General features: G+C 38.6%; 1 long non-coding RNA gene across 1 annotated transcript in view; it reads left to right on the top strand.

Moving 5' to 3' along the window:
• The window catches only part of LOC131478519 (uncharacterized), a 57,224-nt gene that overhangs the window by 12,869 nt on the left and 18,555 nt on the right, over positions 1 to 25,800 (top strand). Inside the window, exon 2 of the long non-coding RNA XR_009244524.1 lies at positions 17,428 to 17,587. This is a non-coding gene — a long non-coding RNA (uncharacterized LOC131478519). The remainder of the gene's footprint in view (positions 1 to 17,427; positions 17,588 to 25,800) is intronic.

The raw sequence follows: 25,800 nt of genomic DNA, 5'->3' as shown, positions 1-25,800 counted from the left end.
TTCTGCCTTTATAGGAATTTTGCTTCATTTGTAATCCATATCTATAGGCAGGACCAACTTTTGACAAAATAACAAATGAAGCAAGGTAAGCTTTCTTCCTCCCTCTTTTATTTTAACATTTTCCTGCTTTAGTCTTGCCATAGGGTCCTTTCCAACATACAGTGTAGTTCTTACAGCTAATGATTATATTTGCAAGTATTATAGCTGATCGAGTACCATGGTATTAATAAGTGATGATTACAAAAAGATCAGCCCTTGGCTCTCCCTGAGAATAATTGCATTTTAATTTGGGATGAAGGAAATACTTAAACACATCAGCTTTGAAATCCTTGAATTAATGAACCCCTGTGGATGAGTTTTCAACCATTGGTGAAGGGGATAGTTTGGAACATGTGGCTTTCTAAATACCCCATTCCTAAATACCTGTTTGGGGTACATTATAATTGGCATTTTTTTACCATTCACTCTTGTCACAATTAAGTGAGTATTCTCTAGCATTATTTAGTAGATCGTACATGTCCAGCAGTGCTAGACAAAAATGCTGTTTTGTTCTGGTTATTTTTTTACAATATTATCAGGAAATATTTTGCAGTAACTCTGGGTATTGGTGTGAATATCTTGTATTAAAAATTCTGAAGCAACTCACAGTCCAATGCTTTCAGATGGTTAATGGCTTTGAATAGTACACTCTTGCTCAATTTTGCTTTGTGGTTTTGTTTTCATTTTATTTGAAAGGCAGACACAGCGAGAGAGAGAGAGAGAGATAGAGAGAGATAGAGAGAAGGATGCAGATAGAAATTTTCTATACAGTGACTCACTCCCCAAATGCTAGCAACAACTAGGGTAGGGCCAGGTCAAAACCAGGTGTGAGATTCTAAATCCAGATTTCCCACATGGATGTCAGGAGCCCATATACTTGAACTATCATCTGTTACTTCTCCAAGTACACATTAAGGGAAATTTAGAATCAAATTCAGAGCTAAGACCTGAACCCCAACACTTTGATATGGGATTGAGTATCCTAAGTGGTGTCTTAGCTGTTGTACCACACATCCATCTTGTCCAATTTTAAGTACAACAAACTATTTAAGGTTATTGATTAGCACTTCTTGCAGACAGCGCTGTGTATCCAAACTCCCTGCCAATATGGGGCACATTTTTCTATTAGTGTGCTTTAGTCTGGGCTGTTCTTCCTTTATTGGAAATACCTTTAAATCAATACTAATAACTGGAGTTTAGAATAGATTCACTATGATTTCTTTGGGATACTTTTAATTTGCCACAAATTCTATGATATGTAGCTTTTGGAGGAGACAATTGCTGGAGTTTCTTGCAATAGAGTATAGTATCTTTAAATAAGTTTATGATAACATTGACGTAATTTTCTGTTAGCCAAACAGAGATTCTTTCATCAGCAGGCATCACTTGCTCTGTCTTTGTTCATCTTTTGTTATTCCAAGCAACAGCTCCATCTTTTGATGCATCAGCTACACGGGACCTTTCATTTGCTGATTGGGTAGAACTCAGTTTTCAGCAACCTCCTATTCAACGGCACTGCTTTTAGTAGTAAAATCAGTTGCAGTTAAAATCATATGTAGTTAACAACTTGTATTCTACAATGGCCTGCTGTCAATCCACAATGTTTTGTTCATTTGATCTACTTTCTTGCTCTGGGTCAGGATAGGAAGGAAAAGGAAGCTTTGGGGATCCAGTGCTGGCTTATTCTTTGCTTGGCTGTGTTCTAGTTGACAGACTTAGTAAGAACAGAAATTTCCATTTTTCTTTCCTACTTAATGTGAGTCCTCAGAAATGTGCCTGAGGAGTGTGATTCACTGATTCACGCTTCCATACTTCTCTGAGGCGATGGTCTTGGTGGCTCTTGTAGCTTTCTGTAGTGCTGAACCTCTGGACAATAACAATCATTCTGCTATCCACAATATCAGATTGATTTTTGATGAAAGCAAGAACCTTCACTTTCGTTTTGTCTTCTCTAATTTTGATCATAGTGATAAAGAACTAAAATGGGTCTTCGATGCATTAATTTTTTTTTTAAGATTTTATTATTATTGGAAAGCCGGATATACAGAGAGGAGGAAAGACAGAGAGAAAGATCTTCCATCCGATGTTTCACTCCCCAAGTGAGCCGCAACGGGCTGGTGCGCGCCAATCCGATGCCGGAAACCAGGAACCGCTTCCGGGTCTCCCACGCAGGTGCAGTGTCCCAATGCATTGGGTCGTCCTCGACTGCTTTCCCAGGCCACAAGCAGGGAGCTGGATGGGAAGTGGAGCTGCCGGGATTAGAACCGAGGCCCATATGGGATCCCGGGGCGTTCAAGGCGAGGACTTTAGCAGCTAGGCCACGCCGCCGGACCCGATGCATTAATTTTTATAAAAAAATATTTTATTTTCATTGGAAGATCAGATATACAGAGAGGAGGAGAGACAGAAAGGAAGACTTCCTGTCTTCTGATTCACCCCCCAAGTGGCCACAATCATCTGAGCTGAGCAATCTGAAGCATGGAGCCCGGAGCCTCTTCCGATTCTCCCACAGCGGTGCAGGGTCCCAAGGCTTTGGGCCATTCTTGACTGCCTTCGCAGACCACAAGCAGGGAGCTGGATGGGAAGTAGAGCGGCCACCAGGATTAGAATTGTTGCCCATATGGAATCCTGGTGCATGCAAGAGAAAGACTTTAGCCACTAGACTACCATGCTGGGCCCTCTATATATTAATTTGATTTTCGCTTTGCTGAGATTGTCAAATCAGCTTTTTAAAAATTATTTATGAGAGAGATAGAGGAGAGAGAAAAAGAAACAAAAAAGAGAGAGAGAGGAAGAGAAAACTAAATGGAAGAAAACAGATTTGTCAGATCACTAACCACATGCCCACTGTGGCCATGGCTAGGGCAGGACTGAAGCTTGGAATCAGAAGCACAGCCAAGGTCTTTCACACAGATGGCAGGAGTCCGACCTTTGGAGACATCACTGCTGCCTCCCCGGGTTCCTAAAGTTGTGATCGGGAGTCATGGCTAGCAATCAAGTCTAGGTACTAATACGTGGGACATAGGCATCTTAACTACTATGCTAAATGCCACTCTTACCTAAAGTAATCTTGTTTTCAAAACAACAGTTAGTTATCTTCAGAAGAATTCTAAGAGGGAGAGACACACAGAGAGATCTTCCATCTGCTGGTTCACTCTCCAGATGGCTGCAACTGGCCATACCAGAAGCTAGGAGCATCCCTCTCATGCTACTCCCCACGGAAGTAGTAGCAACCCCAACTCTTGTGTCATCTTCTGCTGCTTTTTCAGGGGATTAGCAGTGAGCTGAATTGGAAGTGAAGCAGCTGGGGCATGATTGGGTGCCCACATGGGATGACAGCAGTGGATTTATCCCCAACACCACAATGCCATACCCCTAAATCATCTTAAAAAAGAATAAAATGATAACCAGTCTGTGATGAAAAGTCACTGGTATTTGACTGAAGTTTTATTATCATTGTAGGAATACAGAAAAGTGTAAGTTGCTAAGTTAAAGGAGCTGTTCCCTCCGAGCCAGACTCTTATTTGCCCATCTCCCTTCACTGAAATCTGTAAAGCTTAGAGACAAGTTTATGTTTCAGAAATGGATCTACATGTGAATACTTCAATCCTTATCTACATGGCTTAGAAACCACCTAGGCACATTTTTGAGATTTCATAGTAGATCATGATCTCACTGTACAGGACAACTTGAACTACAAGATGTCATATTTTGGAAGATTGTTACCATTAGTATATTAATGACTAAGAATCCAACTATGAGAGGAAAAACACAGGGGAATTGAAAAAGAGCCCATTGACTCATTCTACTCTATTTCAGCTACTGTTCTCCATAAGAGCTGATGACTGATGACACCAGGAGGATAGTCCTCTTACCCCTTGTAAAGATGACTAATATCACCAGAAATCATAATCGCTCTTTTCCTAACCTGGAGCTCAGTCAAAACTTAACTTGGAAATAGTGCTGTTAAAACATCTGGGAATAGATTGTCTTTGCTTTCTTATTGTAAATTAGTTCTTTTTTTCAACCAAAGCAGTTTGCCTAGATCAACTATGTCAGCAAATGAGTCAAACTCCTGAGGGACAAATCATTGTACTTTGAAATCTCAGATGATAAAATGGATTAAAATAATGGCAAGGTTACAGTACTGGAGGGAAATATGATAGGAGACAGAATGAAATGTTGCAGAGAGCGTAAAGTTAAGTAATGAAGGTTCTAAAAATAAAAAAGAGAGTTACGGTACATAGCAAAAGTATGTATAGAGAGAAATAAAATGTTGTTGGCTTCCTAAATACTTTCCCTACACCCATTTTTTTTTCCTGAAAGGAAGGAAAAACAATGTTTGAAAGAGAATACAAAAGGGAAATGATATGCCCTAATGATGTCAAAATATAAACTGTACAGTGCAGATTGCAAAGGTGTTTGAATGAGAAAACATTGAAATGGAAAAAAATGATGGGAGTGAGAAGAGGTGAACATAAAGGGACAAGGAATGGAATGGATGAAAGGAGTGATAGTTGGTATGTCATGGGGGCAACATGGTTTGTACATTATTAGATAAGAGAAGTTTTTAAAACATCTGAACTCTGGGCTTAACTTAAAACTTCATACTGCTAAAACACCGATCAAGACCTAATTATGTCTACAGTTCTGAGTTCTTGATTGGTTCTCACAGAAAAAGAAACTCTCAATTATAATCTTATTTAACTCCATTCTACCCACCCCCGCAGTATTCACTTAGCAGAGCCGAGCAGAATGAACACTGAATATGGATGGAGTAGCTCATATTTTCCAATGATTCAACCTACTGTTAATGAAAATGTGTCCCATTTAATGACTGCCTTAAGTGATGAATAATGAACTGCTTTATCTTCCTCTCTACCTTCATATCTGGTTACAGTAAACTGAGCTTTCAGGCACATTTTATAAACAAGGGATTTGGGTTCCTGGACTGTTTTATCCTCCAGTCCTTTTGTTATTACTGCTTTGCAAATATGACCCATTTGATTTTTTTGCTATAGCTCTGGGGGGTAGATTCCATTTGTAACGTGAGAAGACAAAGCCAGAGGGACAAGATGGTTGTGTGAGTTTGTGATTTCCTTTGAAAATTGATACTCTTGTCAACAGGTATTTATTGATCACGTAATGCAGATTGAACTTAAAAAAAAAAAAGACCTAATTCTTGTTTGGCCAGTTTTATGGGGTGTGAAGTAGCATCACAGTGCTCGTAAGTGATTTCATTTTTCTGTTACTGCACAGAGGAAAGGAAATAGGAGGTTAAACGTTGTGAAAGAACTCAATGTCCCTACATTCAATCTAGTATTTTTGCCCTGGGGCCTATCTGCTTCTCACTTCAGAAGCCACTCTTTAAATTAGCCTGAGGACTAGAGTCATGAAAATGATAAATAAAATCTAACAGCCAATTAAATATTGTATCTACCTCCAAAACAACTGTTCCTTCTAAAAACCACAACAGTTTATGCCAAGCTGGATACCCAAAGCCTCCAATTGAAATGAAAGCTTGAATCCCATCCATTCATTACCCAGAGAAGCTCTTCTGATACAGTAATGGTCGCGTGGAGCTTATTGGGATAAAAAAAAATTGGGACAGGCAATTTTGATGCTTTGTAAAGTGTTTTTCAAATTGGAGTTTATACCACATTTCTAATTTTGAATGCAAACCTAATAAGAGATTTCAGCAGCTTGGGGAATATTTCTTCAAGGGCGACAAAAACATTTGCCTTCATGGTCATAATCTTCCTCGGAAATATTGGATGGGTTATTAATTTAAAAGGATTTTGGATTTAAATCAGTACATGCCTCAGTAAATGATTCCACATAGTATGAGTTACTATATATTGTTCAGAGGAGAAAAACATTATTCATGTGTGTATTAGCATTTTCGTATTTACTGCAGCAATTTACCATTCTTTTTCTCTGGGTGCTAAAAACTGCTCTAGCAAAATGCACTCCAGATCTCAGGTAAAAAAAAAATGATAACAGGCTTTTAAGAAGATCTTCATTTAAGTACAAACGTAAGGTAAAATCCCAGGGAAACATGCTTCATAATCTCTCTGGCTTATTTGTTCACCTTCCTGAAAAGAAGTGATACATTGACTGATTTCGTGTGATCACTTACTACATTTTGTTGCAATGCTCGCTCAGTAATGAAGCAGATGGGTTCTAGCACCTTTAGCTGAACTCTGACAACTCAAAAAACCAAACCAAACCAACAAAACAAACAACAAACGTCTCAAACAGGAGACATTGGTCACAGCAGCTCCATTTACTCTGACAGTGTGGCTTGGGAATGAATATGTAGGTGTGCGCATGAGGGTGAAACGAAACCTAGAGACAGAAATGGAGATGAAGAGCTAATAGTGATTCATGGCAAGTGTAAAAACAGTAGTAATTTCAAAAACAATGTGTGACAGTCTGTAAAATAAGCCCATTTTCCTCATCACTAAGGAGAAATTGTTGTGCTTAATGCTACCAAATATTTTTCCTTCAAAAACCCTGTTTAGGTGATTTGTATGACTTCTCATTTTAGAATTTCTATGACTGATGCTATATAAACTGAATTTTAATGTAGAAAAGTCTGAGGTGAGGTAATAAAAATAATATATTTATATTAAACTTTTCCATACATTATCTGAGTTAATAACAGCAGGGAGAAGATGGATTTGCCCCACTTGTAATAAATAAAGGACGCTTTCAGAACTGTGTTTATGGGAAATAATTAAGCACACTCTGAACTTTAGTGCTTTCAATTGAGCATATGAGCCTTTCTCAAGTGAGTTGGATTTACCCATGGTATTAGCATTTAAAGTGCTATGCCTAGCATGCCTGCAAGTTGCAGAGTGCAGTCTAATGATGCAGCTGATGTAGTGGTGAGTGAATCTTTGCGAGGCCTGTAGGGAGGACCGACGACGCACAAACCATTTGGCCTTCCCTTGCAATGCACAAACACTAATTGGGTATTGTCAGGACCATGGAATTGAAAGGGGCACTGAATCCAGGGTACATATTTGCCCCTAAGTGCTAACCAACATGATTCTTTTACTGGGTTAGTTATTCTTTCAGTTTATATAAAAGGAGCCTATTGTAGAGGCTCTTGAGTATATATACATAATTAATAACACTGGCCTCTATCTGCAGGCACTTAAGCTCTTGCCAAACAGAGAGAATAACATTAGTGAGGGGAAGAAAGGGAGGAGATGTCCCCGGGTAATATTTGATAAACTATGCTATCCTTTTCTGTCATTGACTGTATTGGACCCAGGATAGGATTTGATAGGAATGAAAAGGAGAGAAAAATGAGACTGTGGTTGCTATCAATCTGTAAGAGAAGCTCAAGAGCTTCTCGCTGCTGTCTGTGGGCTGTGATATAAGGGGTATTGGAGAAGGCTACAGATCTCTCTCTCACAATCTTCCATAGTGTCTGAAAGTGTCACAAAGCTGAAGGCGCTTACTGCGGTCCTTCTTTACTACCCCAAAGTATAAGCTCATGAGGTCTGCATCATCCAATTAGTAGCTTAACATGATTTATTTTTAGATCTGTTTCAATCACCTAGCAGAAACGTAAGAATAAAAAAAATACATATGGATAAGAAATAAGTGGAGAAAGGTCCAGAGCACAGATGGTTCTTGCAGCTAAATGAAATTAGGTGGAAAACCTGGACAGTTGGGGAGATAATATAAAGACAATGGGGATTGAAGCATCATGGGCAGGGGCTGGAAGACAAGAGGAAGATAAAGAAGACTTAATAAGTACAAGTCTGAAAATTACAGCTTAGTTGAGTCTACAAGACTAGTTTGAGTGCACTGTCTTGTCGTGTATGACATCTATTTTCTCCCACCTTTGTTTAGCAGAGGATGGTCATAGCAGTGAAATATGACATTTAATAGCCACAGGCTGCCTCCTCTGACTTTCTGGTCCTTTCCCTTTCAGGGTCACAGACAGAGAAGATAGATATTCCGAGCCTGGCTCACAGGAGGCCAGGATATTGCACGCTCCTGTGGACATTGACAATAAAACTCAGGAGAAAAGTCTTGAGAGAGAACGGGGGATGATGCCAGTTAATTGAAATCATTGTCAAACTTTAAGATTGGTTAACGGATTTCTTCATGAGAAGTCAAGAGTGTGTGGAATGATGAGAAAATGTTTTGTCTTTATGATGTGAGTGGCTATGAAAGTTGAGGGAAAAAAAAATTATCCAACTTACCCAGTAGCGTGAATCAGCAGGAAATCAATTGGCTTGAAGAAATTCCTTATTACTAATCATTAGAATGTTACCTTTGCGTGCAATCTGACTGTGAAAAAGGAGAGTGACACTGATAAAGAGCTGGAAACTGTATATCATGAGTCACTCATTAGTGTTTTTAAACCCCTGGATACCCTCATTTTCAGGCGTGAGTTAACAAGGAGAAAAACAAAGCAAAAAAGAGATTGCCTCTGTGTGGTCATGAATAGAAGACTGGAAAAGACAAAAACAACCCAGGTGCCTTTGTTAAAAAGCAGACTCTCATTTCCTAAGCTGGATCTCTTTTTTTATTATTATGGCTTTTTTAGAGCTAATTTGCTTTTTGGAAATAGCATTCTATATCATTTAAGACTTGGGAAAACTAGAGGGACTCTCCTGAAAACTGACTCAAATAATCAACAAGATGGAGACTAGGCCTTAACACAATTAAGGCTATTCTGTCTGAAGAAGAAAAGAGTAAGGGATAATGTAATTGCTGTCTCCAAGAAAATGAAGGAGGTTTGGAAATGAAAGTTTATATTGAGAAGAGGGAGACACTGATCACTTGTCTTCTATGATCATGACAGAGTTTGCAGGGAGAAAAAAAAAAGCCCTTAATTTTTAAAGCAGGACAGATGTTGGTTAGCCACAGGCAAGATTATTGGTGGTAGGTTGAAAACAAAAGAAACTCATGAGAATGAGAACTGTGTGAGAGAGGCTGTGCAGTCTCGAATTCTTGAGGGATGACAGTGAAGAATATTCAAAATAGACAAGGTTTTGTCATAATATTCATAATAACTTTTGATCTGAAGATATTTTACAATAATCATATTCACATTAGAGACTATTTTATTTATTTATTTATTATTTTTGACAACCTTGACGTAATTAGGGTAAAAAGGTTCAAGCACTACAGGAAGATGGGCAAGACAATTAGTTCCGTATTGTTTCCTTTATATATCTGATGTAAAAGGAAATTTCAAGGGAGAAGCCCCACACAGTCTCCCACCCACCCCAGGTCCCAGATGTGGGGCATGCTCCGAGGGTCCTGCCCAAGTGGCTCCGATAATTCAACAGTTCCGAATCGCTGCCACTCTCACCACTCCAAGCACGATGCGGTCGTTGGAGAATCCACTGATTGACATAGTCCATCATAGCATCTCTATTTGCCCAGTATTTTCATTGCCAACATATAGCTGAGGTGGCTGATTGACTTGTTCCGTCTTCTGTTTTTTGATGGTTAGCTTTCTGAGTCTGAAAGCTCGATTGGGGGGGATCCCCAAAGAAACTTTGAGGTGTTCTCAGACCAGATTCCTGTATGCACTAGCAAGCACAGGGCCTGGCACAGTCCATCGCCCCGATCAGCTGGTAGTTGCAGTTGCTGGGCCGGTCCTGCCTCCATTGGTCTTCCACTGGAACCAATGGGTGTTTGCAGTCCAGTCTGATTCTGCCCAGCACACACTCGGCCCCCACACAAACCAGTGGGAGACAATAACCCCATCAGGCCCGCCCCCTACCCTGGTTTGCCAGTCTGTGTGGCAGACTAGTCCAGTCTCTCCCACATTCCCTTCTGCTCTCATACATGTCAATGGGTGTTAAAACCTTGTTCCATCTAACCAGCTCAACTATCCAGCCTTCACAGATGTTGTTGGGTGTCTCTGTCTAGCCACCCCAGTCCCTGTCAAAGTTTTCATGCCCTCCCTTGGGGGGTGGTAACCCAAGAGGGAGGAGCCCACTATTTCCCTCCCAGGCCACTCCCACTCCCAGATTATGGACTCCCCAGGTGGTTCTGTGGTTTAACTTGACAGAATTAGACCCCAGTGCCAGCTTCTGACAGCTGATGCTGTGGCTAAGCCCAAACAACCCTCACCCACTCTAATTGTAGATTGCACCAGTAGGAATAGTCCGCCCATCCTGGCTCTTCCCTGATCTGGTCTACATGAGGCACACAGATGCTGTAGCCCTGCTTAGTCTGGTCTACACCCATCCCAGCTCACGCTCTCCAGTGGGAGTAGCTGCCCAGCAAGGGAGCCATCCCTTATTCCCCTGCCGGCTCTGTCCCCTCCCCTCCTGGTTCTCGCGTGTGCTGGTTGGGTGCTGCGGTCACATCTGGCACAGGCAACCTCACCTTGGCATTCCATGTTGTGTACTGCTTTTGTCTTGACCGAACCTGGCTCGACCCACACTCTAAGAGGTCATGGAAAGTGTCCCACTGACATACATTTGGCATTCTGATATGGAATGTGGATGTTCCCATTGGCATCTTAATCCCTATGTCAAATATTCATTACCTAAAGGATTTCTGGAGCAAGTAGCAGTCCTCCCAAAAAAAGCTAGAAATGTGTTAGCTACCTAGCTTGAAAGAAAAGCAGGTTAGTTTCTTTGAAACAAAAACGAGAATAGGTATTTCAGTAAGAGTGAGATAGCAATGTAACACTGGATATAGCAAAAAGTTAATCATTATTTAATTTGGTAATTTCAGTATTTCAGGAGAGGAAGACAACAGTATAGTAAATTGAAGTGTGAATAACAGGAATGGATTTTTAAACAACGAGTGTAGACAACTCTTTAATTATGACTGTTATGTAGAAGCAAACAACGGCATAGTTGGTAGAGGAAGCATCTGATCAGTGGAAGCCAGGGTAACATTTTTGATACAAAAACTTAAGCATGTTTCCATGTCATTGGAAAAAACTAGTAAAGCAGAAACAGTTAAAGATAAAAGAGATAGGAACAGAGAAAGGGACAGAATGAGAGAAGAGTACTTGGGATGGGAGACTCAATGGAGTGCTGGTGAGCCTAGGACATCAGGAAGCCGTAGGATAAAGACCATATGTAGGGAGGCACTTTACACAGCGGTTAAAATGACACTTAGCAAGACTGGCATTGTGACACAACTGGTTAAGACGCTGTGTGAGACACTGGCATTTCATACGAGCACTGGTTTGAGTCCTGGCTGCTCCACTTATGCAAGCATCAGAATATTGTCCTAGTTCTCTGACTTTATAATGGTCATAACTGCTGGGATTGAGCCAGGCCAAAGCCATGAGACCAAAACTGCACCTGATCTCTTGCATGAATGACAAGGACCCAAGTAGTTGGACCATCATCTTCTGCTTTCCTAGGTACATAAACAAGCAGTTGGCTAAGAAATAGAACAGCTGGTATTTGAACCAGTGTTCTGATACAGGATGTTGGCATTCTAAGCAGTGGCTTAGCCCACTGTGCCACAGAGCTGGCTCTGAATTTCATAATTCTTGCACCAAAATAACTTTATCCCTTAACTCTATTTAATTTTTAAAAAATTATTTGAGAGACAGAGAAAGACAAGCATACAGAGATACAGAGTTCCCACTTCGTGGCTCAGACCCTAGATACCCACAGCTGTTAGGTCTGAGCCTGCCTAAGCCAGAAGCCAAGAAATCCAGTCAGTTCTTTCATGTGAGTAGCAGGAGTCCAAATACTTAAATCAACACCTTCTGTTCTCCATGGTGCATATTAACAGGAAGTTGGAATCAGCAGCAAAATTGAGTCTAAAGCCCAGGCAATAAAGGGTCTCAGTGGGTATCTAACCACTAGACAAAATGCTGACTTCATAATTCCATTTTTTTCCAAAGAACTTATTGACATACCCTGTGTTAGTCTTAGCCTTAGATCAGAAATGAGAGATGAGTAACCTTTTCTACTGATGCAGGAGGGAAGGAGGAGAGACTGAGTACTGAGTAGGTGTATTTATAGGTGGCATAGTAGAAATTTTGAGGAGTTCCAATGTGACAGTTTTTAATTGCTCTGCAGAGTAGAGAGTGAGACTGAGGAAACTATGAGGCAGAGGGGTGTTTGTGACACAACAGTAGAGAAGAACAGTAGAGTAGAATAGCTATTGTAATGAGAAGATAGAGAGGTCATTGTGTAGCACTGAAAAAAGAAAAGTCTAGAGACCAAGAATTTGTATTTAATCAACCTGTAATGTACTCCAACAACATATGAAAGTTCAATGTAATACAGTCAGAGATATTTTGGATTTATTTTATCCACTGGGTTTGGATATTATTGTACAGGTGCTATGCAAGGACAATAAATAGTAAAAGTGAGGGAATTGGCAAGAGGATAATTGAGGCTGTTGATAACGGAATCTAAGCTGTATATAGAAGTTGAGACAGGGGCAGTCTATTTTTCTACTTTTCTTTTGACTGGATTTCTGAGGGAGTTGTAGTCCAAGCAAGGAGATAGGCAGTGAAGTGATATTTTTATTTTGAAATATAAGAACCCTTTAGTAAGCTGGACACTCTATACAGTTTTTTCAAAGGTGCAAAGATGGAAATCAAGTCCTAGCAGGGGACAGACGTTAATTCTAAAATGCTGTATCTCTGAAACTAAGAATTTATTTGGAAGGATACATCAGAGAAATGTCATCAAAATGCACAAATCTGGGCCCTGCACGATGGCCTAGCAGCTAAAATCCTCTCCCTGAACGTGCTGGGTTCCCATATGGGCGTCGGTTCTAATCCCGGCAGCCCCACTTCCCATCCAGCTCCCTGCTTGAGGCCTGGGAAATCAGTTGAGGACGGCCCAAAGCCTTGGGACCCTGCACCCGTGTGGGAGACCTGGAGGAACTTCCTGGTTTCTGGCTCTTGACTCCGAATCGGCACAGCACTGGCCGTTGCGCTCACTTGGGAAGTGAATCGTCGGATGGAAGATCTTTCTCTCTGTCTTTCCTCCTCTCTGTATATCTGACTTTGCAATAAAAATAAATAAATCTTTTTTAAAAATGCACAAATCTGAGATGATAGAGCAAGTAAGGAAAAATGTGTAATTTAGACTTAATGGGACAAAGCACTGTTGGGTGGTCACTTTGTATGTTGCTGTTGTTCTGGTTAGAAAAGATGTGTTCAACTGACTTAGAGGAATAAGAACAGTGATAAGGGAAGAGTTTTTAAAGAAGATTTATTTGTTGTTTTTACTTGAAAGGGAGAGTTACAGAGACATGAAAGACAGACAAGTGTACCGTCCACTGGTTCACTCCCCATATGGCCTGTTCAAAGCCAGGAGTCAGGAGCTTCATCCAGTTCTCCCAGACTGGTATAGGAGCCCTACTTTCCCAGGCCATTAGCAGGGAGCTGGAAAGGAAGTGGAGCAGTGGGACTTGAACCAGTGTCCATAGGTTATGCTAGTGCTGCAATCAGAGGCTTAGCATGCTACACCATGGTGCTGGCCCTCAAGAGAAGAATTTGATAAGACTTCTTTACTGACTTGGTATAATGAGTGAAAGATAGAGATGAGTCCATGAATTAGAGTGTTACTATTGGGGGGAGGGGCAAATTAGGAATGAGGCATTTATTAGTAAAATATGATGAGTTCTGTTTTAGATTTGAGAAATCCATAGTAATAATTAGTAGCCATGTAAACATATTCAGTGGGAAGTATGAAACTGGAAGTAGCCTAAAAGATTGATTTTTTTCTGTTGTCAACACATGTATCATAAAAGCCATAGAATGAATGAAAATTTTAAGGTAAAAGAGTGGAAAAAGAAAAGATGCAGTAAAAACTAGATGTAGAAAAAGGAGTTTGTAGTAAGAATAACCAGTAAAGTAAATAAAGAAACCATCTGTGGAAAAAGAGAAGAAAACACTGGCAGTATTTTGTAGGTCAAAGAAAGAAGGCGATGGACAACATGAAGTAAATAGAGCACGAGAGCATGTGTATTCTTTTAAGATTGTGTTTATTTATTTTTGAAATACAGAGCAACAGAGAGAAGAATGGAGAGAGAGAGAGAGAGAGAGAGAGAGAGAGAGAGAGAGAGAGAGAGATCCCTCACCTGTTGATTCAATTCTAAGAATATAATGATATTTCTGCCCTCCTTCCCTTCCCTTCTTTTCCTTCAACCCTCCGGTTCTTTCTCTTTTTCCATTGCTTTTATTTATGAAATAACATTTTAAATTTACAAGGAGATAGATCCTTGTTAGACTATGAGAAGGTCATTACTCTAGTGAGATAGAGCAGAATTAGAACGAGAGAGAGAGAGAAAGAGAGAGAGAGAGAGATTACATAGAGGGGGCATCTTTTGCAGATCATATATAAGTTTACCATAAAAGTAAAGGGAAATAAGGTGAAATCTAGGGTAGGGGAAACAGTAGGATTAGATAACAGTGTTTTCAAGGTTGAGTAGACCAATGCCTACAAGAAGTTGCTAAAGGCTGAAATATTTGATTATTATTACATACATGCTCTGGTTGTAAAGTCTTCCAGTTACTCACCATATCCATCCAACCCACCAACCAACACACAGACCCAATAAAGACCTTTAGTTGATTGTGCATTGATGGTAGAATATTAATGTTACAGCTATGTCAGCTCATGTATAATCATTTGTAATTTACCCTGACAATTTTTTTCTTTAATTTGATTTTTTGGAATATACTCCCAAGAGCTTGTATGGCAGCAAAAATGATTAAATTACAAACATGCAGGCTAAGTTTGGGGGCTTGGAATGTTAATAACATTTCATGTTTCAGGCTAAGAATTCTAAATCGTTAGGATTCGTGTTTTCAACCCTTATACCTGAATGCAAAGTATTCCTTGATTTTCATAAACATAATTTATTTAGAAGCAGCTTAAGTATGCAAATACATGTTGGAACTTCATTGAGAAGCTATATTGTTTTTGCTTTACTTTGGGGTCAGAGGAAAAGACTCGTGAAGACCAGAACAGTGCAGTGGCATGTAGGGTTAAGTTGCAACCTCTAGTTCCAGCATCCTAGTATGCATACCAGTTAGAATACTGACTGCTATACTTTTGATCCAGCTCCCTACTAAAGCAGCAGGGAAGATGTGTCTGGACAATCAACAGCAGATGGGCCAATTCTATGTAGTAGACCTGGGTGAAACTCCTGGCCCCTAGCTGGGACTGGCCCAGCTCTGGTCGTCATGGTCATTTGCAAAGTGAACCAGAACATTGATGATCTCTCTCTCTGTCTAACCCTCTCTTTTGGTAACTCTGGCTTTCAAACAAATAAATAAATCTTGAAAAAAGTAAAAAGAATAACAGAGAAAGAAAAGTGTGCCCACTCTGTTTCTGTACCTCATTCTTGGTTATATTCTCTCTTTTCCATGGTGATGAGTAGTGGAGAGGGCACAGCCTTTGAACTCACACAGATTCCCATTCCTGTTTGAAATATACAAGCAATTACCTGTACAAATTTAAGTTCTTTTAATTTCATCTTTCGTATCTGCAAGATGGGAATGGTGATATCTACTTTGTGGAATCTTTAGAATTTAATAGCTAATTTAGAAAAAGAAGCTAGCAAGTTACCTCACCCAAATCCCCCCAATCTTCCCTTCATTCTATTTTGAACTTAAACTCTTTTTGTCTCTAGAATTGGGTGCTGTGCTCACTATTTTATTCATGCTGACCACAATGCCTATAGTTCAGCTCAGGATCACTAACAATCATATAACTTTGGTAATTCTTATCATTAATTCTAACAGGTGAAGAAATGTATTCAAATGGTACCTTTGGTTGGTCAGCAATGTGGTATAATAGGTGAAGCCACTTCCTGCAATATTCCATATGGGTGCTGGCTCAAGTCCACTTCTGATCCTGCTTCCTGCCAGCATGCCTGGGAAATTAGTGAAATATGGCTAAAAGCATTTTGTCTCATGTACCCAAGTGAGGGATCCAGAGAAATCTCCTGGCACTGGTCTAGCCCGGCCCTGGCTATTGTGTTGTGGCTGTTTGGGGAATGAACCAGCAAACAAAAGCTCTCTCTCCCTCTCTCCCCTCTTTCTTCCTCTCTATCTCTGCCTCCCACTGTCTTTGTAACTCTTCCATTCAAATAAATAAAATGCATATTTTTTCTTAGAAAAGAGTATTTTTGAAGAATAAAAGAAAAATGGCATGATCATAGCATAATAATATTTACCATGAAAGGGGAGAGCTCTAATTTTTTTTTATATACTTTAAGATAATTTAAAAGAAGTATCATAGGGATACATTAATTTGATGGAGAAAAAAATTTCTATCACCTCTCCCATTTGAATTCTATATTTGGAATTGAGGCCTTTCTACAACATGTTTTGTAATTGTCCTCATCATCATGTGTTCAACTTATTTATTTAGGTGTATCTAAACAGAAATGGGGATAGTGCAAATATATCGAAATACTATTAAAATAAGTAATTAAGTGGATAATCTAGTCTATGATTAATGATAGCACATTTTCAATTCAATGTCAGATGCTTTAAATTATTTTTAGAATTGGGTGGAATATAAAGGAAAAGCACATAAAAAGAAAGTTCCATGTCAGACGCTAGCTGTCCTCAGACCACATAAATCCAAGTGCTTTAAACTGAAAATTAACTTTGCCTACATTTATCCTTTGGAAACTGAACTGTCAAATATTTCCTTGTTAAATAATCTCTCAGAACACTGAATACTTTGACATAATTTATTTTTTTACAGTTTTACCACAAATTTTCATTGATATTCTACTATATCGACGTATTATGTCTTACTATATATTAAATGCTAATGACATACTAGATGCTGTCAATTGTGTTCACAATCCAAGTTAATTACTCATGTTGATATTTGTAGCATTTAAACACTATATAATTAGGGACAATGTAATAATTGGTAGACACGGCCACTTGGCTGGTGGCCCAAAAGTGCTGGACTGGAGGTGAAAGAATATATTTACACCAGGGACTGCTGAGGGATTGAGACAGTTCTGAGATGGGAATGCTAGGAATTTAAGTAATAAAGACTAAGTTAAACATCCCAGGAAAAAATAGAGGAAGAAGGAATAACTAAGTCTATTTTCCCCTTCTATGTCTGAAGGATATGTAAAGCTCAGTGGCTAGAATGTCAGTCACCGCTTCTTCACTCATCCAAGCCTTTCCTTTTTCTAGTCTAAGAAAAAGTATTGTTCTAAAAAGTTGCTAGATTTTGTCTGTTTTTAATATATTACAGTCAGCATATCACTCTGCCTGCATCTCCATAGAGCAAGAATTAAGGTAAGATCTCCTATTCTGGAAACTTCTTTCCCCATGTTGTGCACTCCCTTTTCTGCTGTATTGAATTTGTGTGTTTCCCAGCTCCACCACTGTCTCACCCCAGTCACATGTTTTGTTTTATTTTTTTTTTACAGGCTGTATTCCAAGGGGAATACACATAGACAGGACCCACTTTGTGACACAATGAGTTTTAGAAGGACGCATCGTAGAGCACCTGGCCGAAGGGCCAGTTTTAACTCAAGCCTCTACTGTTGCCTTCCATTCTTCGAACATCAGGACAGAACTGAGGATCAGGTAAGAATGTACAGAAACAAGCCTTTGGCTTTTACTAGGCTGTGACTAACAAGAAGAAAAATGATAAATATTCAACATATTCATGTTTATGACCGTGTGCATACCTACCAGATAGGTGTATCATGTTTAAGACATTCTCCAAGGAATTTAAACAAATCCAGTGAATTCTTCTTTTGTGTTTGAGAAAGATTGGGGAGGTGCAATAAAATTGGGATTCCAAACAACTTTGACAAGCTGAAGTGAGTAAAAATAAACAAGACAAAGTCTATTAAAGGCAAGCTTACTTATGGAGGAAGACCAGATTACAGAAATGAGTACAAGATGGTCCTATGTTGGGCTTGTGGAGTCATAGGTCAAAAATGTTCACCATTTACACATTGTCTTATTAATACACATGTTTATAGTGTGAAGAAGCTGAGATGTAGTGTTGGGATAGACTGTCTTAGATTTTATGGGGCATAGTGTTCAGTTTAAGCATCTGTGGCCTGTGTGAGATGTTGAGTATTTAGAGAAGGATGGGTGTAAATTAGCCAAAGTGATTCCTTTGAAAAATTCAAGGACATTGCCCTTGCAAAAGAAGCCTAAGAGAACTGAAGGGTTAACTGAACCATACGTCTTCAAATAGTTGTGGAGATATCATATGAGGCGTACAGCTGTTCAACATTTCCATTCGAGATCAGCTTTAATTATAGTAGGTTAAGTCACAAGTGTGTTTTTTATGTAACATTTCTCCTCACTCGACAATACTGAAAACGTAGAGCAATTTCATAAGTAAAGATAGATAAAAGAATTTTTCCTCTTTGAAATGTCTTGAAATAAGGCGAGAGGCTACATTTATGAAATGACTTTAGAATAAACTGGCCATACAGCAAAGTGACTCTATTAGATTTTTGAAAACCTTTTAAGTAATATAAGTCTACCAAATAAGGTTCATTTGCTAGTTCAAAGGGAAAAATTGCATTCCTAAACATCCATTTTGTTTCTCATTATAATTTTGATAGCATGTGCCCTCAGGAGGGTTTTTAAGCAGTCATTTTTTAGACATTAAGATTTCCCAGACCTCTTTTACATTTGTAAATATTTAACAGCGGTCTTTTTTTTCTGGTTTTCAGTGTGCCTACACATTTGTCATTTGTTTATCCTGACTTCCTAGGCTGTGTTCTAGCAAAAATAAAAGTGATGTAGATGAAATATTTCTAGTTAATCATCACATTTCTGGTTTATCGGACTATTCTAGCTTTTAGTTTCCTATTGTTAATTTTTTTTCCTCCATATCCAGAGCAGATGTTTGTAACAATAGGCTAAAATAAAATGAGCTGCTAAGCTGATCCAACTCCTTTGTGTACTGACATAAATTCTTCTAACACAAACTTACATCAAGAGATAAAATGAGAAATTGGGAAAGTAAAACTTTTAATATACTACTAACTCAGTAAGTATAAATGATTAAACATTATAGTATGCATGCTAAGCAGATATTTACTAATATTATTATTTTTACATTTCATCATGGCTTTATCTAAATATACCGAGACTGGATAACCAAACAACTGGCGGTTTCAGGCAATTAGCTACTTGTCCGGGCTTAAAGATACTCAACAGTCATTTTTGCTATTTTTTCCACTGAGTTTTCAGTGGAAATTTTACTCAATTAGTTGCTTCATGCAAAGTGAAGTGGAGAACTGGAACAATTATCTACATGATTTAAACAAGAATATAACCTCTTTGACCTTGATTATAGTATTTGTGTATTGTAAGTAAAGTGTGAGTTTTGCCTGGAAACTGGAAAAAAATATTGATGTTAAATATTTACAAATGTGATACTTGTTCAGAAAATTGCCTAAACGCTCAATTTCTCTGTTGGTTTATCTGTGTTTGAACATTAACTGACATGAAGCTAATTAATGAAATGCACAGCACACTGATAATAAAGGCATTGCTTGAATATAAATAGCAATTTTAGCTTGTCCTTATGAGAAAAAAACTTACTAGAAGAAGGAAAAAGATGACAGAGGTTTCAAGCTGTGCCTCATAGTTACTGCTGTACTATGGCACCAGAACTGTGAATAAAGAAAACTGGGTGCTAAAATTAACATTTGAAATGGCAGCAGGTCAAATAGCACAGACATACTAACAGGGAGCCACAAGCAAGGGTTGCTGAATAATTAGAGGAGACTTTTCTGCTACAAGCATGCATCTTCACTCCAACGTCAGTTAATTGAAACTATGAGCAGAAACAAGGCAACAATAGTCTTTTCTTGCTGGCCAGCGCTTTGAAGCATAGAAAGTACAATATAGTTGGGCCCGGCGGCGTGGCCTAGTGGTTAAAGTCCTCGCCTTGAATGCCCCGGGATCCCATATGGGCGCCGGTTCTAATCCCGGCAGCTCCACTTCCCATCCACTCCCTGCTTGTGGCCTGGGAAAGCAGTCGAGGACGGCCCAAAGCTTTGGGACCCTGCACCCGCGTGGGAGACCTGCAAGAGGTTCCAGGTTCCCGGCTTCAGATCGGCGCAGCACCGGCCCTTTGCGGCTCACTTGGAGAGTGAAACATCGGATGGAAGATCTTCCTCCCTGTCTCTCCTCCTCTCTGTATATCCGGCTTTCCAATAATAATAAATCTTTTTTTTTTTTAAAAAAAGAAAGTACAATATAGTTAAATCACATTATAATATGTTAATATGTATTAATATACAGTAATATTAATTTATATTCATTACTTGGCAAAATGGGAAGCCAGGAAAGCAAATCAACCTATATTATATGACTATGCAACAAGTTTTAGATTCATTGAACTTAGAGTTCTGAAATTGCGGGTGTTTGTATACACACACACACACAAATACACACACAGGACTATTTGAATTTTGGTTCAGGGCAGTCAATACAAATCTTTGACATACATGTGTAGCAATTAAACATAAATATGACATCCTCCATTCTCAATGTCCCACTCAAAGTACCTTCATTCTTGTCTATTATATTTTATAGACCTTAGAACTACTTCATAAGACAGTTTTAATAATATAAGTTTTAAGCACCTAGCCTGGTAGCCTAGCTGCTAAAGTCCTTTCCTTGCACGCACTGGGATCTCATATGGGCACTGGTTTGTGTCCTGGCGGCCCTGCTCCCCATCCAACTCCCTGCTTGTGGCCAGGGAAAGGAGTGGAGGACAGCTCAAAGCCTTGGCACACTGTACCCGCCTGGGAACCCCTAAAGAAGCTCCTGGCTCCTGGCTTCGGATCAGCACAGCTCTGGCCATTGCAGCCACTTGGGGAGTGAATCAGTGGACGGAAGATCTTTCTGTCTCTCCTTCTCTCTGTATATCTGAGATTGCAATAAAAATATATAAATCTTTAAAAAATAATGACATAAGTTTTAAAATTGGAGAAATGGAAACTGAGAGGACTTAAACATTTTGATAAGGTCACAGCATTAACATATGGTTCAGCACTTGATTTGAACCCAAGTATGTTAAATGTACATCAACAGTGTTACTTGTTATGAGAGAAAAGATGTGTAAATATAGAAGGTGCCATTAAGACAATTTTGGTGAATAGATGCCACCATTCACAAATGCATATGTTATAAAGATTTATTTAGAGCCTGATTTGTAATATTTACTGGCTGTGTGACTTTGGACAAAAATTTTTTAAAGATTTATTTATATATTTAAAGGGCAGGGTTACAGAGACAGAGAGAGGGAGATTTCCTGTCAGCTAGTTCACTTTCCAGTTGGCTGCAATGGCCAAGGCTGAGTCAAGTAGAAGCTAAGAGCATCCTCCGTGTCTCCTATGTGGGTGGCAGAAGCCTGAAACTTGGGCCCTCTCCTGCTGGTTTTCGCAGACCATTAGCAGGGAGCAAAATTGGAAGTGGAGCAGATGGGAGCTAAATTGCCATCCATATGGAATTTGGGTGTTGAAAGCCGAAGGTTAGCTCACTATGTTGCCACCACAGTCCCCGGACAAATCTATTTTTTAAGGCCTAATTTTCCTCATGTAAGAAAAAAAAATATCATGTACATGTATGAAGATTCTACATGGTACTTCCTCCATTATCATGCATAGATTTTCATCAAAGCCATCTTGTCCCAGAAAGTAGGAGAAACTTAACATAGTAGTACAGAGTAATGGTGCAACTGATCAATATTTATTCGCTCAATAACTAATTCGTGAGTTTTTAGTATATAATACTGTGCTGGAAGATGAAGATACACCGTGCTGAGGAATAGTAGACATTGTCCCTGCTTTCTATTACAACTTACATTGTAGTAGAGGAATCAGATAATAAATAATCTCTCAATAGTTGTGTTCATACAAAATCCAAGTGCTATAAAGAAAAGGTATGTAATGTCATAAAAAAAAGCAGAGATTTCTTACCTATTCTGTCCATTAAGAAGACTTCCCATTGGAGAGGCTGACAGGCAATGACAAATTTATGGATCATTTGAGTAGATAAGAGGGGAAAGGGGGTAGTACAGGCATAGTTTATAAATACACACAAGCTTATGTAACATACTGTTAAGAAAATTTAAGACACAGATGAGGAATTATTACAGTAATGGAGAGTTATACAGGCGCCAGTTCACAGAAGATCTTGGATGCTATAGAGTTAATTCTGAACAGATGGAGAATCAGTGAAAGTTTTTAAGGCAGGAGAAAGTGGTCACCTATACCTAACCAGATGTAAGTATTGGAAAGATAATATTACCTTTCCATCAAAGTTCAACTTAAATCTTAAGTTCTAGAAGACCACCTGTGATTTTTGCATCTTATATGAATGAATATTTGTTTTCCTTTTCCACATGGACAGTATACAATCTGTTTTCTATCGGTGTGTCTGCTTTGCACATTAAATTGTGAACTTCTGGGGCCAGTGTTTGGAAGCAGTCAGTTAAGCTGCCAGCATCTCATATGAACACTTATTCAAGTCCTGGCTGTTTTGCTTCTTACCAAGCTTCTTGCCACTGTGCATGGGATATCAGTACAAGAGAACCCTCTTCCCTTTTCCACTCCCCATCACCACCATGGCATACATATGCAGTATCAGGCAAATTCCCATTTTTTGCTTAAAATACTTTTCTCTTGAAGACCCTGAAAATGTGCTCCTCACTCAACTCACCTGCTCAGTGATATAGTGTTGCATATTATTTGATTCTTCTGTACTTTTCAATCAACACTATACAAATTTATTTTAATAGTTATCACAAATAATCTTTTATATATTAATTCTCTTATGTTCCTCTGCCACTCATTTTTATTTTTTTCTGCTTTTTACTTTTGAGCGTTTTTAAATTTAGAGAAAAGTTGGGAAGATAGTACAAAGAGCTCTCATGTACTTCACATAGTTGCCTCTATTGTCATTGTTTAATATGAACATGGCACATTTTTCATCACTTATTTTGATACATATTTACTAGCTGAAGGGTATACTCCATTCGAATCTCCTTTGTTTTTACTTATTGCTCTTTTTAAATTATTGCTGCTCAAGGTTCTTGTCCAAGATTTCATATTACATTTATTTACTAGATCATTACTAGAGTCATTGACATGAACTCCTTTCAGTTATTACTTGCTCATTCAGTTATTACTACTACCGACTAGGGTGTTTGTGGATGCATGGAAAACATTTCTGTATTGACAGAAAATTTAATGCATAGATTCTTATAGATGAACAGTCAAGTGAAGACTGGCATACCGGGAAGTGAAGATATGTTGCAGTAGGCATCTCTACTCCTTAATGAAAGGAGGGCTCCCAGTGAAACAGTTAAATATGCTTTGACAATAAGATACTAGATTTTCTATGTCTATATGTACAATCTCATGATGTATTTAAAATAGTGGAATGTTAAACTTGTAACTGTTACTAAAAAAAGAAAAATGAATGCATAAATTGGTGAATGATGTTATGTGATACATCATTTTAACACTGAGTAATTTTCTCCATCTTTGTAGATTTTATTTTTTGACTTTAGAAATGAAACTCAAAAGATAATGCAGAGCATGGGCGTTGGGTCTAGTAATTAAAAGGCTGTTTTATAAAAGATGAATGCATCTCATATCTGAGTCCTAGGTTAGAATCCTTGCCCCACTTCCTGATTCCAGCTGCAAAGCACTAGATAATGACTCAAATGATTGAGTTCCTGCTACTCATGTGGGAGACCTTGATTGAGTTCCTTGTTCTTGGCTTTAACCCATCCTAACTCTTGCCAGTGTGGGCATTTGGGGAATGAACCAGAAGTTTGACATTCTCTCTCTCTTTTTTCCAAGTAAATGAAAATAAATATAAAAATTAAAGTTTGTGAAAAATTTATATTAAAAAGAGGTCATATAATTTTCATTGAAGATAGCTTAAATCTCTCATGGTGTTAGTATCACTGTAGAATAGAACTGCAATGTCAATTACACAGATTAAAAAAATTTACAGATTTTAGATTATACTATCCACAATTAAATCTGCAGTTACAAAATCAGATGTTCAAAAGGAGTATGCAGATCAAAAGGAAAAATGACCCATTGAAACAGAAAATTAGATAATCAAAGGACATAACTTCTTTTTACATCAGCAAAATTCGTTCTTTGAAAAGCTGTGTTACATGTGTCAGTTTACTTGAGCTTTGTCGCTTCTCAGCCTTTTGGCTAAGATCAATTGTAGTTTACTTGAGCTTCACAACAACCCTGTGGGATATTTAAATATTCAGCATTTTAAAGCACCATTACTGAGCACAGCACTGTAGCGATACAGTTTTAGTAAAACTCACAATGGTCAGATTAGCACAGCATCACACTAGGTGCCAATGAATAATAACTAGACTGGCAAGGCTCAGGTGAACAGAGATAAATTGGAGTGAAATGTTTGAAGATCTCTGTACTTACACTCACCTAGAACATTATGAAAGAACTATCATGTAAATCATGTGGCAAAAACAAGGCTGTTATCAGGCATGTTCTGTTGATACACAGAATTGACATGGGTGGTATAGGAGCTTTTCCTGTAGATGCTAGGACACTCCCTTTGGAGTTGGTTCTAGGCAGGGTCAAGAAAGCAGATAATTTAATTGGGTAATCAAAAGTAATAGATTTGATTAACTATAGAGGGAACAAACAATAAAGTAATCCTTGTGGCAATAAAGTTTTAGTTGTGGAAATTGGCTACAAATGAATGTGAGGGAAAGAAAAGGACTGGAAGGCGGGATTTGACAAAGCTGTCCTTGATTAAGATTCTCACAGAAAAAGTACATGATTCTGGTTCAAATTCTTTAGAGGGAGAACTTCCCAAATTTCCCAGGTTAGTTATACTGATGGAAGTTTAAGGTCAAATAACTGCAGGAAACAGGGTGGCTAAGACCTTCTGTTGACATACGACATACCAAGTGAGCTTTTCTGGCTTTAAAGAGCCCCTGTGTTTGGGGATGAGGGCATACATATGCTTTCTTTAGTGCAGGAATTCTACCTTGTTCCTGGCCTAGAAAAGTATATACTGGAGATTGTGACAGGGACAAAAAGGGGGTTGAATGGCCTGGGGTTGTAATTCTCCGAGTTTTCCAATTGAGTCGCGCCAGCCTCCTTAAAGAATTACATTTGACCATATGCTGGCAATTCAAGCTCAGTAGCCAAATGCTACTGGCCATGTAAAATAAGTTTTATATTACATTTTAGTCAAGCTTTCTTCCTATAAATCATATTTACTCACGTTATTCAGTTAATTTAGCTTAGTTCCATGGCAAACGAAAGCAAGAAACAATCATAAATATTTTAGCTATAAACAGATTCTTCCCAGTGATTAAAAAAAAGACTTTCTAAAGATTGCATTAATGATGATACACAGTTCATTTCTATAATGGTTATAAAGTCAGGCTGATTAAATATTTTCTGGCAGCTTGATTTTTATCCCTGGAAACAGGGTGGGAATATTTATCAAGATGAATGAGCATTTCTAATTCAGGATTTTATTCAAGTAAATAGAATACAGCATATACAATGGATCTAACTCTAATTTAACCATTATACTTGTAAATCAACATGCAGTTTAATTTTAGAATTATAAGTAGGATAGAAAAAGTAATCTGCTTGTAAAATTGCAGGCATATTACCTCTGTGCTAGATGGAGATCATGTAATCTAAGCAGAGCCCTGTGCTTCTGATAAAGGTTTGAGTGTTGGTTCTAATCAAGTTGAGATCAATAGTGCATTGTTCCCATTCTGTAGTGCACTTGAA

Source organism: Ochotona princeps, chromosome X, assembly GCF_030435755.1.
Source record: "Ochotona princeps isolate mOchPri1 chromosome X, mOchPri1.hap1, whole genome shotgun sequence".
Classification (NCBI taxonomy): Eukaryota; Metazoa; Chordata; class Mammalia; order Lagomorpha; family Ochotonidae; genus Ochotona; species Ochotona princeps.
Note: the sequence above shows the minus strand (reverse complement) of the source record. Positions and strands in the feature narration are given on the sequence as shown.